Source organism: Petaurus breviceps, unplaced genomic scaffold (genome assembly GCF_028583685.1).
Source record: "Petaurus breviceps papuanus isolate PSGF00001 unplaced genomic scaffold, PetGlider_PUasm1.0 227, whole genome shotgun sequence".
NCBI lineage: Eukaryota > Metazoa > Chordata > Mammalia > Diprotodontia > Petauridae > Petaurus > Petaurus breviceps.
In genome coordinates this window covers 12,881,201-12,896,408 of record NW_027185896.1, presented here as the reverse complement: position 1 = coordinate 12,896,408, position 15,208 = coordinate 12,881,201, and the positions used below count along the sequence as shown (strand labels likewise).

The 15,208-nt window shown below is 38.7% G+C and overlaps 1 protein-coding gene and 1 long non-coding RNA gene across 3 annotated transcripts in view; one reads left to right on the top strand and one right to left on the bottom strand.

The window, feature by feature from the left end:
- The window catches only part of LOC138167137 (uncharacterized), a 58,341-nt gene that overhangs the window by 15,645 nt on the left and 27,488 nt on the right, over positions 1–15,208 (bottom strand). The window lies entirely within an intron of this gene.
- The window catches only part of CCDC13 (coiled-coil domain containing 13), a 108,598-nt gene that overhangs the window by 66,842 nt on the left and 26,548 nt on the right, over positions 1–15,208 (top strand). The window lies entirely within an intron of this gene.

The following is a 15,208-nucleotide window of genomic DNA, read 5'->3' as shown; positions in this document are numbered from 1 at the left end:
AAACGTACTTGCTGCATAGACATGAGCAAGGCCCTCTGTCTCATGGCTATGAATTGCCCTGAGGTGATTTGTAGCATCCTAGGTCTCAAAAGCAAGGTAAAGAGAGAAGCAATCCCCACCACCACACCCCCTTCATCCAAGAGAGAAGCCAAGGCAAAGGTCAACAAGGCTGAGTTGAAGGGTATACGAAGCCACCAAAAGGAGGTGATCCCAGCACCCCGCACGCTCTTGCAATCCAAGGCCTTTTGACTTTGAAGATGGACCAAATACCCTTGGGAAAGGATCCCTGTGAGAAATAAGTCTGAGGATCCCTCCGCCCTCATTGGCTTTTCCTTGACCTCTGAGTTTGCTATGAAGAAGATTAAGGACAAGACCACCCTGGCCTTTTTTGCAGATGTGAAAGCCAACAAACCTAAGATCAAGCAGGCAGTAAAGAAACTGCATGGCATCAAAATGACTAAGCCGAACACACTGGTCTGGCCTGATGGAGAGAAGAAGGTCTGTGTTCAACTTGCCCCAGACTATGATGCATTGAAGGTTTCCAACAAAAATGGAATTCTCTAAACTGCATCCACCTAGCCTGCTCCACCTATGATAAAATACTTTTCAGTAAAAAAAAAAAAAATAATTCCCTTGCCTGGAACACACATTCCCTTCTTATTTCTGACCGTTGAAATACTTCCATTGCTTCAAGGTTCAGCTCAGGGGTCACCTCCTCCATAAAGACTTCCCTCGTATTTCTCCCTGAAAGTGGCATACTCCTCATTAAACTCTCCTAGAGCTTTTTGACCGGCCCTTGAAACTCAACAAACATTTATTAAGTGCGTCCATTGTTTAAGGTCCTACCAGGGGTGAGGAACCTGCAGCCTCAAAGTCACATGTGGCCCTCTAGGTTCTCAAGTGCAGCCCTTTGACAGAGTCCAAGTTTTAAGAACAAATCCCCTTAATAAAAGGATTTATTCTACAAAACTTGGACTCTACCAAAAAGCCTCACCCAAGGACCTAGAAGGCCACAGATTCACCACCCCACCCCATAGGACCCATGACCTTATCACAGTCTACCTTGCTGGTGGACATCTTATATCCCTTTTAGTGTATTATATTTCTTGATGACAGATATTGTGTGCCCTGTGTATCTATAGGTGCTTAAATTAAATGTTTGTTGAATTAAACTCAGTGTTAGGTATTTCAGGGGGTGAAAGGAGGCAGAGAGATTAGAGAAGATCCAGTCCCTATCTATAAAGAGCATATAATCTAATTAGAGAGAAGAGATACACACAAATAAAATAATTAGAGAATAAGATAGCATATAATAAAATGCTAAATAGTATTATGAGAGCAATTAAGGAACAACAAAATAAAAAAAAATAAAAATGATCATTGGTTAGTGCAGACAGAAGTGCACCAGGAGTTGGAGAAGGAAAGGAGAGATGAGTGTGGGCTTGAGTCATCATGAAAGGAGACAAGAACAAAAATTCTATCTTGTGTGATTGTTGCATTTAGCTGTTGGAAGGATGCCTATCATTGTAGTGACCTTGTGCAAACCTCAGAAGTCTTTCTGAGCAGGACACTTTTGTAAATTACATGTTGACTTTATGAAATATTTAAAAAGCAAAGAAAACTGCATGTAATAGAGGTTTGAAGTTTCATATAAAATCCTCTTTCTGTTCTACTGCTTATACGGAAATAGCTATTTTATTTGGAATTTCTTAAGTTTGGAATAAAAAAAATCTAAAATTAGTCAAAATTTTTAAAAAGTCTGCTTCCCATGCATTAAGTGTTTAATGACGAGTGATGGTCTCTGCCTGGCATTAAGGAAGCAGGAAATCATTTGGAAGTAGCACAAGCAGGAGGAAAAGATCCTGGCTGGATTCCGTCTAGATTGACTTCAGAGCACCAAATAGAATTGCTAACATTTGAGGGAAGACTAGTTTCTGGAGCAGGGATCCGCACCAGATCAGGAAGTCAAAATACCTGGGATACAAGAGAGTTGACTGAGCAGACTTGGTAATGCCATCCTAACTGCTCAGAATTTTTCATTATCTCCCTGTCACATAAGGCTAAAATTCCCTAGTCCATCATTCAAAGTCCTTCACAATCTAGAAAGAAGACATCTGGTCTTTGCAGCCTTCTCTCCCACACTCTTCTTTATGTACTCTTCTCTCAAGTCAAACTGGACCACTCTGCATCCTGATCGCTCTTAACTTCCCTTTTTCCTATGCCTTTGTTTATACTGCATTGTCCCTGTGCCTGAGACATCCTCTTTCTTCTCTTCAACTATTGGGTTTTTATCTATTCGTGAAAGCCTAATTTAAAGACCACCTCATTCAGGAAGCTTTCTTCATTTCCCACTATTGTAAGGACTGTCCCTCTCATACCTAACTTTATTTGCATTTCTTAAAAAGGAGAAGAGGCTGGTTACATCTTCTGTTCTTATATCACTGTCATTTCTAAGTATACCTTACCACCAACACCCCTGAACTAAATGTTCCCTTGAAACAAAGCAAAATAGTTAATCAAAAACAACTGATGGATCAATTATGTCTCACAGTGTAGTATTTGTGTAATGTTAAGGAAACCACTGCTGGATCCAAGGGATTGGAGTATTGGACCACTCTATTTTAGACCATTTGGCTTCTAATGAAAGGGGGCGTAGGTCTCCTTTTTCAGAACCTTTGGCTTATTAAATCGCCATCCCAGGGTCCCAGGGACAGTTATTTGAAGTTTATACTTATGGCTTGTGCCTAGGTCTCTCCAAAAAGGGAGTAAAAAGTCACTAATGTATAATATAAATAAGGTATGGGACAGGTATTTTAATTCCTATATACAAAAGTAATACTAAATATCAAAGATTCATGGTACTCATGAACAGAATGACTTCAAATAGAACTCAGTAACTTATAGCTATTGTTAAAATCTTCTAGGAAGCTGATACTCAAACCTCATCAGAATGTCAAGCCTTTGGCAAGACCAATTAGGTATTTTACATTTCACCTCAGTTCTGTGCCAGGACACATAGACAAGGTCACCTTGTGGAGTCCCCTTACTCTAGCTGCCATAAGATACTAGTTGCTGGGATACTGGAAGCTGTGTGTGTGTGTGTGTGTGTGTGTGTGTGTGTGTAGAGTCACTTCAATACCTCACTAGAAGTCTCTGATGCTACCTGAAGCTAGCACTTAATCAAAAGCTATCTCTTCTTTTAACTAACGCCCACCCTACTAGTCCTTAGCACTATCCAAAGGTTTTCCTGTGCCCTCCCAAAGTGATAGATCCTTTCAGGGCTAGGCCACCACGTGACTTGGAAATATCCCGGAAGTTTGTCAGTGGCTCTGCCCCATCATACAGCCCAAGGACATACACGCAGTAGGCATGATCTCCATCATATCAATTTCTTCTCCAGGCTTTGCATCCTTGTCTTTGCCTACTAAGGTGAAGCTGTCAGGAGGGTGGTGATAACAGAGATCGGGGTTTATCATATGATGAAAACTATAGACTGAGAGTATTTAAATTAAATCAGAATGGAGAGAGAAGCCTGTTTAGCATAATCAGAATTATGGAGGGCATAATGAGAACTCTGACTAGCCCCTCTCTTCCACTGTCCTGTAATAAAAGAGTCAGAGGGCTGCTCAGCGAAATTAAAGGGCAGTGAATTTAGAACTAATGAAATGAAGTGCTCCTTGATGCAACAGAAAGTCGACCTGTGGAGATTCACTGCCAGCACGAGGTTATGAAGTTAAATGCTGTGCCGGGACTTAAGAAAGGAGTATATAATTTTATGACCATTAATAGCATTTTTAGCCATTCCAGCTACGGCAGTGATAAGGGTAATCGTAGCTTATGCTTCAGGGAAGGCCTGTGATCTCCTGCCAGGATTAAAAAGGAACCTTCCTATGAAAGTAGGTTCAGGCAATTGGCTTTAGTGCATTAGAAGCTATTTTCACTAGAAAATTGGCTGTTGGTAGTCACTGCTGGGCATAGGATATTGGACTATACATATTCTCTGGTAGCCCTTGGGTTTCTACCTCAGCCTTTGTGACTAATTGTGTGAAAGTAGCATGAGGTTATAGAAAAATGAATAAAGGTGGCTCCTTACTGTATATCGTCCAAGAGCCAGCCTCTTCCCTTCCCCCCAGCTCCCAAGGCACCTATTAACAGCATCCTTCCTGTTCTTGTTCTTCACTCCATCCCCCACAAATCCCCACACCTTTGAAATTTCCTCAGTTTAATGATTCCAATCCCATCTACATTCCTACTGTTTGGACCAGAGATATAGAAAGGAAGCACACATCTCTACTGTGGCCATCACATGAAAAGCCCCTTTCTAGGCCTGTTTATTCCCCCTTAAGATGAGGGGGTTGAATGAGATATGCTCTAGGTCTTCTGTGCTATGGCCTTAAAAATTATGGTTATTCTTTGTTTTTATATCACCTCCCTTTCCCAATACATCCCTAATATCCCTCCCAGGGAGAAATCCCTTAAAACAAAGGACAAGATGTTAAAACAGCAAAACTAACATTGATGGAATCCAATATCACATACACTGTTCCCCACGTATAGTCCCTCATAACTCTGCAAAGAAAGAAATGTGGAACATTATCCTATGTCTCCTTTAGGCCGATCTTGGTCGCTTTAATTCCACAGAATTTATTTTCAATGGTTTTGTTGTTGTTCTTTCCATTTATATTGCTGCAATTATTGTGGATATGATTTTCCTGGTTCTGCTTATTTCATTTAAACTTTCCTCATGCTTCTTTGTGTTCATCAGATAGAGTGTTTATTAAGTGCTAGGCATAGTGCTAAGGGGGAGAAGGAAATATAAATAGCATGCAAAAAAAAAAAAGACAAACCCTATCCTCAAGGAGCTAACCTTCTAATGGGGGAAGACAGTGATGCCTGCATCAAAATGGGCACAGGCCGAACCAAGAAGTGTTTAATGGTGGACACAAGCCAGCCAAGAATCTGTCTTGGCAGTTCCGATTTATTGATCAGAGGGCATGGTTTATATAATGAATGCAAAGCAATTATCTCTTAGGAATACATGCAAAAATATTTACTGTCCTTGTACACTTAGCATATCTTTATGTTTTTATGTCCTTGTTGACTTACATGATTCCATATGTTTTATTATCCTAGTTCCCTTGCATGCATCCATGTCTGGTCACAACTCGGTTATCGAGTCCTAAGCTCCTGCAAGTCAGGAAGAGATGGTGAGCCAATATTAAGACATAATATAGCCTTCATGGGGGAACTGGCTTAGGAGAAATCCTGAACCAGAGTCTTTCCATGTATGGACCAGGTCAGAGACTGGCCCTCAACAAGATGCCACATAAAAGGGAGAAGGGAATTGGGGGATGCCAGGAAAGGATACCTGAGTTCAGCTGATGAGAAGATGGAGAGTGAGTTGATCTGGGAGTGAAATGAACACATATACATCACCTCAGGGGGTAAACTGAGACCCAGAGAGGAAGAGGGAATTGCTCAAGGTCACACAGCTAGCAAGAAGCAGAAATTGGGTTTGAGTCTAGACCTTCTGACCTCAGATTCTGTACTGTCTCCACAATATTACACTGCCTTGATTTTCTTTCTTATTTACAATACAGTCACTTCTGGAAAAAGACCTTCCAAATGTTATAATCATTCTGGAAAACAGTAGCCTAAAGTCACTAAATTGTGCGTACCCTTTCATGCAGTAATATAACTACTAGGCTTATACCCCAAAGTAATGAAAGACAGAGGGAAAGGATCCATTATATACAAAAAAACTTATAACAGCACTTTTTGTCATAGCAAAAAACTGGAAACAAAATGAGTGCTCATTAACTGGGAAATGACTGAATAAATTATGGTTCATGTATGTAATGGAATATTATTGTTATGTAAGAAATTATTTTTTAAAAAAGAGGATAGATTCAGAGAAACCTGTGAAGACTTGTATGAACTGATGTGGAATGATGTCAATAGAACCAGGAGAACAATTTATGAATTGGCTTCAGTGTTGTAAAAGATAACTTTGAAAGACTTAATAACTTCGATAATGAGATGAATGATGAAGACTGTTTTTCACCTCTTGGTTAATTTGCTTGCATAATTCCAAATTGATATCCAAAATTGTTGAGCTAATTCACACCTGCAGGAACAATGCCTGTCTTACCACAGTCCTTCCAACATCAGCTATTGCTGGATTTGGTTTTTTGCCCCCATCTTTATCAATTTGTAGTTTATGAGGTGAAACCTCAAAGTTTTTAAAATTTGGATTTCTCCTAGTGATTTGGGGCCATATTTTTAAATGGTTGCTAGTAGTTTATAATTCTCCTTTAAAAGGCTATTTTTGTTCAATATTTTTATCTAAACTTGGACTGTTTGTTCCTATATTTATATATTTAGGAATTTCTCTTGGTGTTATATAATTGTGTCATTTCCCTAATCTTGGATACCAGACTTTTTTAATTTAAATTTTATTTTTATTTTCAGTTCCATGTTCTCAATCTTTCTCTCTGCTCCTCCCCTACCCAGTGAGAAAGCTAGAAATACTATACCCATTACACATAAACAGTCATACAGAATACCAGACTTTTATCAGTGATATTTGATGCAGATTTTTTTCCTATTCTACAATTTCTCTATACTTACTCTATCTTCATTAGAAGCAAAAGCTTCTAAAAATTTATATAACAAATTTTCCATTTTGTCTCTTATGAGCTCCTTTATCCCATGGTTGGTTGTGGATTCTTGCATTGGCCATAGATGTAGCTGTTCTCTTCTCCATCTCCTCCTCCTCTTTCTCCTCTTCTTCTTCCTCCTCCTCCTCCTCCTCCAACCTTTTTATGAATTACAGCCTGGTATCCACTTTGAGCTTAGCCCGGTTTATGGTGTAAGGTGGTCAAGTTATCTAAACTCTCCAGGTCTCAGTTTACTTATCTATAAAATAAAGCACTGGACTAGATGACATCTGCGGTCCCTCCCAACTCCAGATCTATGAGTCTGAGTTGATCTCAACCTAATTCCTACCAAACTGCTTTCCAGTTCTTCCATCATTCTGGTCGCAAAGGGGGCCTAGCTTCCAGGAATTTACATTTTGGGTTTGTTAAAGCTGGACTGCTGTTTTGCTTCAGTTTGCTCCTGTTTTTTTTGCTTACATAGGCTGTTACACTGATATGCTCTTCTAGTTTTTAATGAGTACCAAATTATTTTGATGACTACTGACTTATACTTTAAGGTTTGGTGTTGCTTTACCGCATTCATTTATCTTTTTTCTTATCTCCCTTAAGATCTTAGACCTCTTGATTCTCTGAAAGATATTGTCTTGTCTAGTTCAATAAAATATCACCATGGTAATTTGACTGATATGTTACAAAATTTATAAATTACTTTAGGTAATATTGTCATTTTTAAACTATTGAGCAAACAGAATAGATTAGATATATAATACAGGGTAATAAATGACTATAGTAACAGAGTTTGATAGATGCAAATATCGATGCTTTTTGGAAAACAATTCACTATTTGACAAAAATTTCTGGGAAAACTGGAAAGCAGTTTGGCAGAAACTAGGAATAGACCAACATCTTGCACAATATATCAAGATAAGATAAAAATGAGTACACAATTTAGAAATAAAAGATGATATTGGGGCAACTAGGTGGTATAGTGAATAGAGCACCAGCCCTGGAGTCAGGAGGACCTGAGTTCAAATCCGGCCTCGAACTTAACACACACACAAAAACTAGCCATGTGACCTTGGTCAAGTCACTTAACCCCAATTGCCCTCCAAAAAAAAAGAAACAAAACAAAATAAAAGATGATATCATAAACAAATTAAGGGAGCATGGAATACTTTACCTATCAGATCTATGGAAAAAGGAACAATTTATGACCAAACAAGAGATAGACAGCGTTATAGGATATAAAATTGGGTAAATATGATTACATTAAATTGCAAAGTTTTTGCACCCAACAAAACCAATGCAGTTAATATTAGAAGGAAAACAGGAAACTGGGGGAAATTTTCACAGCGAGTTTCTCTGGTAAAGGTCTAATTTTTCAAATATATTAAGTCAAATGTATAAGAATAGGAGTTATTCCCCAATTGGTAAGTGGTCAAATAGGCAACTTTCAGAAGAAGAAACCAAAGCTATCTACAATCATACGGGAAAATGCTCTAAATCACTATTGATTGTTTTGTTGTTCAGTCATTTTCAATCATGTCTGACTCTTTGTGATCCCATTTGGGGTTTTCTTGGTAAAGATACTGGAGTGTTTGCCATTTCCTTCTCCAGATGATTTTATAGGTGATGAAACTCAGGCAAACAGAGTAAAGTGACTTGCCCAGGATCACATAGCTAGTAAGAGTCAGATTTGAAGGGTCAGATATGAACTCATAAAGATAAGTCATCTTAATTCCAGTCCCAGCATCTATCCTCTTTGCTGCCTAGCACTATTGATTAGAAAAATGCAAATGAAAACAACTCTGAGGCACTACCTCATAACTATCAGATTGGCTAATATGGCATAAAAGGAAAATGAGAAATATTGGAGGGGATATGGGAAAATTGGGATGGTAATGCACTCTTGGTGGAATTGTGAACTGATCCAACCATTCTGGAAAACAATTTGAAACTATGCCCAAAAGGCTATAAAACTCTGCATACCCTTTGATCCAGCAATACCACTCCTAGGTCTGTATCCCAAAGAGATAGAAGAAAAACAGGAAACGATACTATATGTACACACATATTTATAGCAGCTTTTTTGTGGTAAAAAAGAATTGGAACTTGAAGGGATACCCATCAATTGGGGGATGACTGAACAAGTTTGGTGTATTTATGTGATGGAATACTTTTGTGTTATAAGAAATGACCAACACAGGGGCGGCCAGGTGGCTCAGCGAGTAAGAGCACCGGCTCCAGTGTTGGGATAACCTGGGGATCAAATCCGGGCTCAGATACTTAGCACCACTCCCAGAAATAACTGGCTGTGCAACCTTGAGCAAGTTACTTAACCCCGATTGCTTAAAAAAAAAAAAAAAAGAAATCACCAACAGGATAGTTTCAGAAAAACCTGGGAAGGCTTATATGAACTGATGCAAAATGAAGTGAGGAGAGCCAGGAGAAATCATTGTACACAGTGACAGCAATATTGAACAATGATCAATTGTAAATGACTTAGCTGTTCTCAACAATACAATGATACAAGACTGTTCTGAAGGACTTATGATGAAAAATACTGTCTACCTCCAGAGAAAGAACTGATGGAGTCTGAATGTAGATGGAATACGACTTTTTTTTAAATTTATTTTTCTCATTTTTTTTAGTTTTTCCTGGTCTGTGTTCTTTTTTGCAACATGGCTAATAAGGATTTAAAAAAATATTTTTGCATGACTGCATATATAACCCTCTCTTTTTTCTTTTCTTATTTTGTAACATGGGTGTTCCACACTCCTACCTCAATAATTACCAAGGGCCCGGACTTCTTGATTCAGTTAGTCAATCAGCAGTAGGCACTAGGTGTGAACAAGGCCTGGACACCGCTATTGAATCAATCAGTCAACCACGAGCTAATAAGCCTAGGTGGTAGAGGTGCTTGATGAATTTAGAAGGCATGAAAGGAAAAATAAAATTAAAAAGTTTAAAGTGCTACATAGGACACATATTGAGATTGACTAAAGAGATTTAGTCACACTCTATGGGACTTGTATAAAAGGCTAATTTTAAAAACTTGTATAAAAGGCTCATTTGGAACTTGAGCTTTCAAACCAGTCCTCTTAAAGGGAGTCACCAAGCAGGAGGAGACGGGCTTGTCTCTTTGAACAAAGGAAGACAATGAACTTCCAAAGTTCAGTCGGGTTTTGGACTTTCATCAGGTCCTCTAGTACAGCTGCTGCTAGTGTCTGCATTGAGAGATGAGGAAACTCTAGCCACACTGAGTAAAGGTGGCTTTGGGATTTTACAAGAGGCCCAGCAGAAAACTAAACCATGCCTAAGGAAAATTTTCTGAAGGCCCCATGAAGCGGAGGAAAGGACTTCCAGCAAAGAGGCTTCTAAGAGCTGTGTTTTTCACCCTTTGCCACATGTAATCTAAGCTTGAGTTGGTGATCTCCTGTGCTCTGTATGTACTTGTAGGAGCGTGCACCCTGGTTTAACAAGAATGGTTGGATCAGTTCACAACTCCACCAAAAGTGCATTAGCATCCCAATTTTCCCATATCCCCTCCACCATTTGTCATTTTCCTTTTATGCCATATAAAGCAATCTGATAGGTATGAGGTGGTACCTGAGAGTTGTTTTAATTTAATTTTTTAATTTGCTTTGTATTAATTCCACCTTAGTAAATGCTTATTTCTAAAAGCTAATTAAATTTTGTTGACTAATTTATATTAACAAATATTAGGGTAAATGTAGCAGTGAGGGCTCATGAACAAGATGCTGGAAAAACCATCTCCCAACCTCTCAGGATTTACTCCTAGATTCCCGAGGGGAGAAAGAGTAGCCTAGGAAACCAACATATTTGCCTCTCTCATATTTTACTTTCTTAAACTCTCCTTCCTCCCCACCTTTTTTTTAACCTTGTTGAATTTGATGTAGTTTTTAGACCAAATTGTGAGTGTGTATGTGTGCATATGTAAGAATGTGTATGTTCTGCGTTCAACCCTATTTTGTATGATTCAGACAAGAATGAGGTTCATCTGATGTTCATTTTCTCTACCCCTTTCTCTATGTTTGCATACTCTCCTCACATGCCCTCAATGATGAGAAATAGTAGATTCCGTCCTCTTCTTCCTCCTTTCTACACTAGTATATTCCCTTAACTTATTTTTCTTTTCCCTCTTAAAACTTTCAGAACAGAATGGATCTACTACCAGGCCTGCTTTTCTGTAGATTAACTCTCTTAGTGCCTTTTGATGACACTGAAATTTTGAAAAGATAGTTGTATTAGAATATTCATGTTTCATCATCATATATCCCCTTCCAATTGCCCAAATACATTTATCTCTCTGGGTTTCTCTGGACTCTTTTGTTTGAATTTCACAGTTCCTACTCAGTTCTGATCTTTTTATCATGAATATTTTAAAGGTGTTCTTTTCCATTGAAGGTCCCCGTAGGTCTATGCTTAGCTTTGCAGGATGTTACTCTTGATTGCAAACCTGTATCTTTTGGAATAGGTGTTCTAAGACCTCCTTTCATTTATTTAGAAGCTGCTATATTGAATGCAAACCTGATTATAGTTCTTTGATACTTGAACTCATTTTTTTCCTGGATATTTGCTGTATTGTTTCTTTGATCTGGAAGCTCTGGATTTTGGCTAAGACATTCTTTGTTTTGGGGTTTTCAGGAAGTGATCAGTGGTTTCTTTCAATTTTCATTTTGCCCTTCCCCAGTTGATGAACACTTGTATAAAATATATTGTAAGATTTTTGGTTTCTTATCCATTTGACACTGCCTCCTACTGAGTTTTGGGGTTGGGCGGTTGACCTGCTTGCTCTCAGTCTGGATTCCTGAACTAACTTCAGCTTCTCAGAGTCAGACTCACCTTCAGCACAATGAATCTTCAGGGCCCTCTGTGGCATGTTAGGGCAGAGTGCCGTTAATCCCCAAACCCTTGGGCCTGGGGTGTTCTAGTTTGAATTCTAACTTGAGCCGGTTACTACCATTACTGATTGCTTCTAAAGTCTCTTGCTGTTGGTTTCTCATCACCCTGGGACTTTCTCAAGGAGTCCTCTTGCTGCCTGAGGATAGAGAGCCTCGTGTGAATGTCTCTGGTTGTACCGGTTGCTGTCATCTTGTTTGCCTGTGTTGGCACTGACTTTTCTGGGGCCCTCTCATATTACCTGTGGACTTCTGGTTGATTTTATGTGCAGTTATGGGGTGGGAAAGTAATTTACTGTAGTTTTACATGTTTTTTTTACTACCATATATTTTGGTGTGATTTTTAAGTTTGTGCTGGCATAGTTATATGATATTTGGGTTGCTTGCCTTTTTTCTTTATTTCTTTTCAATTATGAGTTCTCCTTTTCATTTTTTATATAATTTGATTTTATTCCCTTTTTAAAAGTCCGGTTAATCAGTTCTATTTTATTACTTTTATTCCCCAAAAGACTAACTTGGTCTTTTTGCTTTTTGTTTTATTCATCTCTTCTTTAATTTTCAGAATTCCTACTTTATTATTTGGTTGGGAACTTCTGATTTATTGTAAATATGTATATGTTGTATTTTTTCTCCTTTTTAGTTAGTCTCTTTGGTTTTTTTCCTTAAACTAGTCTGATCCTACTCTTCTCCCTCAAATTTCTGTCTCTGATTCTCTTCCTTGTCTTTTCTGTCTTTCTCTGTCTGTCCATCTCTCTGATTTTACCCTTCCTCAAACTGAATCCTGTTTTTACCTCCCATTTCATCCATTTTTCTGTTTAAATGACACTCGTTTGTAATGCCCTTTTTCAAAAGAAGTTGTTTTCATTTAACCCTTGCCCCCACCCCCTTTTAAACTTGTTTCCATTGCTAGGACACTATAGAATCTGTTCCCATGAATGTAGGAAATGCTTAATAGAGGCAGAGATGGGCAATGGAAATTATTCTGTTCTATTTAACCACTTAACATTGAGTAGGTTTTACAAAGGAACCTTTACTTCAAAGATATAACAAGAACAAATATATATTCCCTCCCCCTTTCAGCATCTTTTGGGGTATACTCTTCCCTATACCACCTTCCTCTCTGGGGGAGTTGGCTAAAAATTTAGGTTAGTTCCTACATAGTATCAATTCCACTAAGTTTACATAGCTATAACAGCTTCTGATTACGGGGCTGGGGTTTCAAAAGTTACTTCTAAATGTCACTCCTTGCTCTCAGGGCATTGATGCTTGGCTTACTGTAAAGCCTTGATTCTGGAGCTACAAGATACCAAGGGAAGCCCTACTCATAATCATCCCTTGGAGCATAGATATTACCATGGCTTCATCTTCACTCTGAAATGGCAGTTTGCCAAGGAGCCCTCTAGACCGTTCACATACATAGGGTTTTAGGCTTCCTTCCCTCCTTTTACCAAGCTCTCCTAAGAGTTCTGAGACAAAAGTCAGGAGGCTAAAACTGACAGACCCTTTTCAATGACTTTTCATTCTGTGTATTAGCTGGTGCCACTTACAGAATGTTTATTCATGCTTTATCTCTCCAAGATACTTTCCTTACATGTCATCATGATTCTCCTAGAAGAATCATCTTAGCAACCTTCACATGGAGGGACACCATCTCAGGTGGTCTCAACATGCACTAGACACTCATTATAGTAGTCTTATTGATTTCTTCTTTAGGAATTCTAATTTCTGTCCATTAAAATTTTTTTCCATTTAATTTTCTGCTCTCTGAACCATTCTGGAGGTTTTTAGAGTTGTTCCATTGTTGTTTAAAGACATTTTTTTTTCAATGAACAAAAATCTTTTTTCTCTGTTTCCCACCTTCCTCCTCCATTTAGAAGGGAAAAAAAGAAAAACAAAATCTTTGTAACAAATATGTATAGTTAATCAAAATATTTATGTTGTCAATGCTTTAAAAATTTGTCTTTTTTCTTGTACCCTGAGTCTATCACTTCTTTGTTAGGAGGTTGGTAGCAGGCTTCATCATTGGTCCTTTGGAATTATGATTGGTCATTAAGTTGGTCAGAGCCTTTAAGTCTTTCAGAGTTATCTTCACCATTGTCTTTACAATGTTCTTATTCTTGTATAAATTATCCTTCCTGATTCTACTCACTTCATTCTGTATCAGTTCATACAAGTCTTTCCAGGTTTCATTCTTTCCCTTTGATCATTTCCTCAAATAGTATTCTATTATATTTATATGCCGCTATATATTTAGTTTTGCGATATATATTTTTTCTCCCCAAAACTGATGGGGGCTCTACTTTAATTTTAAGTTGTGTTTTTTTTGTTTTGTTTTGCTTGCTTTTTGAAGGGCAATTGGGGTTAAGCAACTTGCCCAAGGTCACACAGCTAGTAAGTGTTAAGTGTCTAAGGCCGGATTTGAACTCAGGTCCTCCTGATTTCAGGGCCAGTGCTCTATTCACTGTACCACCTAGCCACCCCTAATTTTAAATTCTTTGCCACTACAAAAAGACCTACAAATATTTTTGTGCATATGAATCCCTTTCCCATCTTTGATCTCTTTGGATCATAGACCAAGTAGTGGTATTGCTGGCTCCACTGTTGTTGCAGGAAGCTTTGTTGTATTCGTCATAATAGCTTCACCTTCCACAGGAGATTTTTAACTCATTCCTTTTGCTGTGAAGCTCTTGTTCATTGAGATAGCTTTTTCCTTTGAACATTTATCCATCACTTCTCAGTCATCTTTTATCCATCTATCAGGGACACTGCTGCTTTTTCTGTGGTGCTCTTGTAGTAAACTTGCTTCTTCTAGTCCTTTTCCTTCTGTAGACTCAGGCTTTTCCTCTATTCCTGATGCTTGCACCTCTTCTCATAGATCACCAGGTTTGCGTAAGATGTACAGTCCTCAAGGAGTGAGGACAGTCCGCCGGGGCATTGCTTCGGGGAGATTGAAGAGGTTGCTGTAGTTGGACCTAAGCTCCATCTTTCCCGATCTCTTCTGGCCTTCTTTCTAACTCTTCTTTGAGATTGACTTTCTTTGTGTCCTAGGCTGAGAAGGGGATGGAGAGAACCTGCCAAGAAGATTGCTAAGGTTAAACTCTGAGATGCCTTTTGCAATTGGGTCTCTTCTCCATCTTTCTCTCATTTCTTCTACTGTAAGGTTACTCACTCCTGAACTTCAATAAAAGTTATGACCAATAGCATTTCTGGACTCTTCCCTCACCTACAGTTTTCTCCTCTCAAGATGCAGCTTCCCTCTACAGCTTCCCCCTTCCCTTCTTTTTCAACCTCAGGGCAGGTTTGATTCATGCCCAGGGAGCAGGGTAACCCTTACAACACTGCCATAGGATTAACTCCAAAAATTGGTACCTGAAACCACAGACACCACCAGGCACTTGGGGCTAACCTAGTGTAGCAGCAAGCACCCCAACATCCCCAGGGTGGCTGCCAACGCAGAATCTTAGATCTGCTTTTCTAAAGGAAAGCAACTCAAAATGGGTTAACAATCTTGCTTTAATCAATCAAACATATCATTTACCTAGTTCAGGGGGGAAAGTCAGAACCCTGAACTTCAGAATATACAGGCAGAAGTTACAAGACAGAGAAACAAACAGATCAAGCAGACAG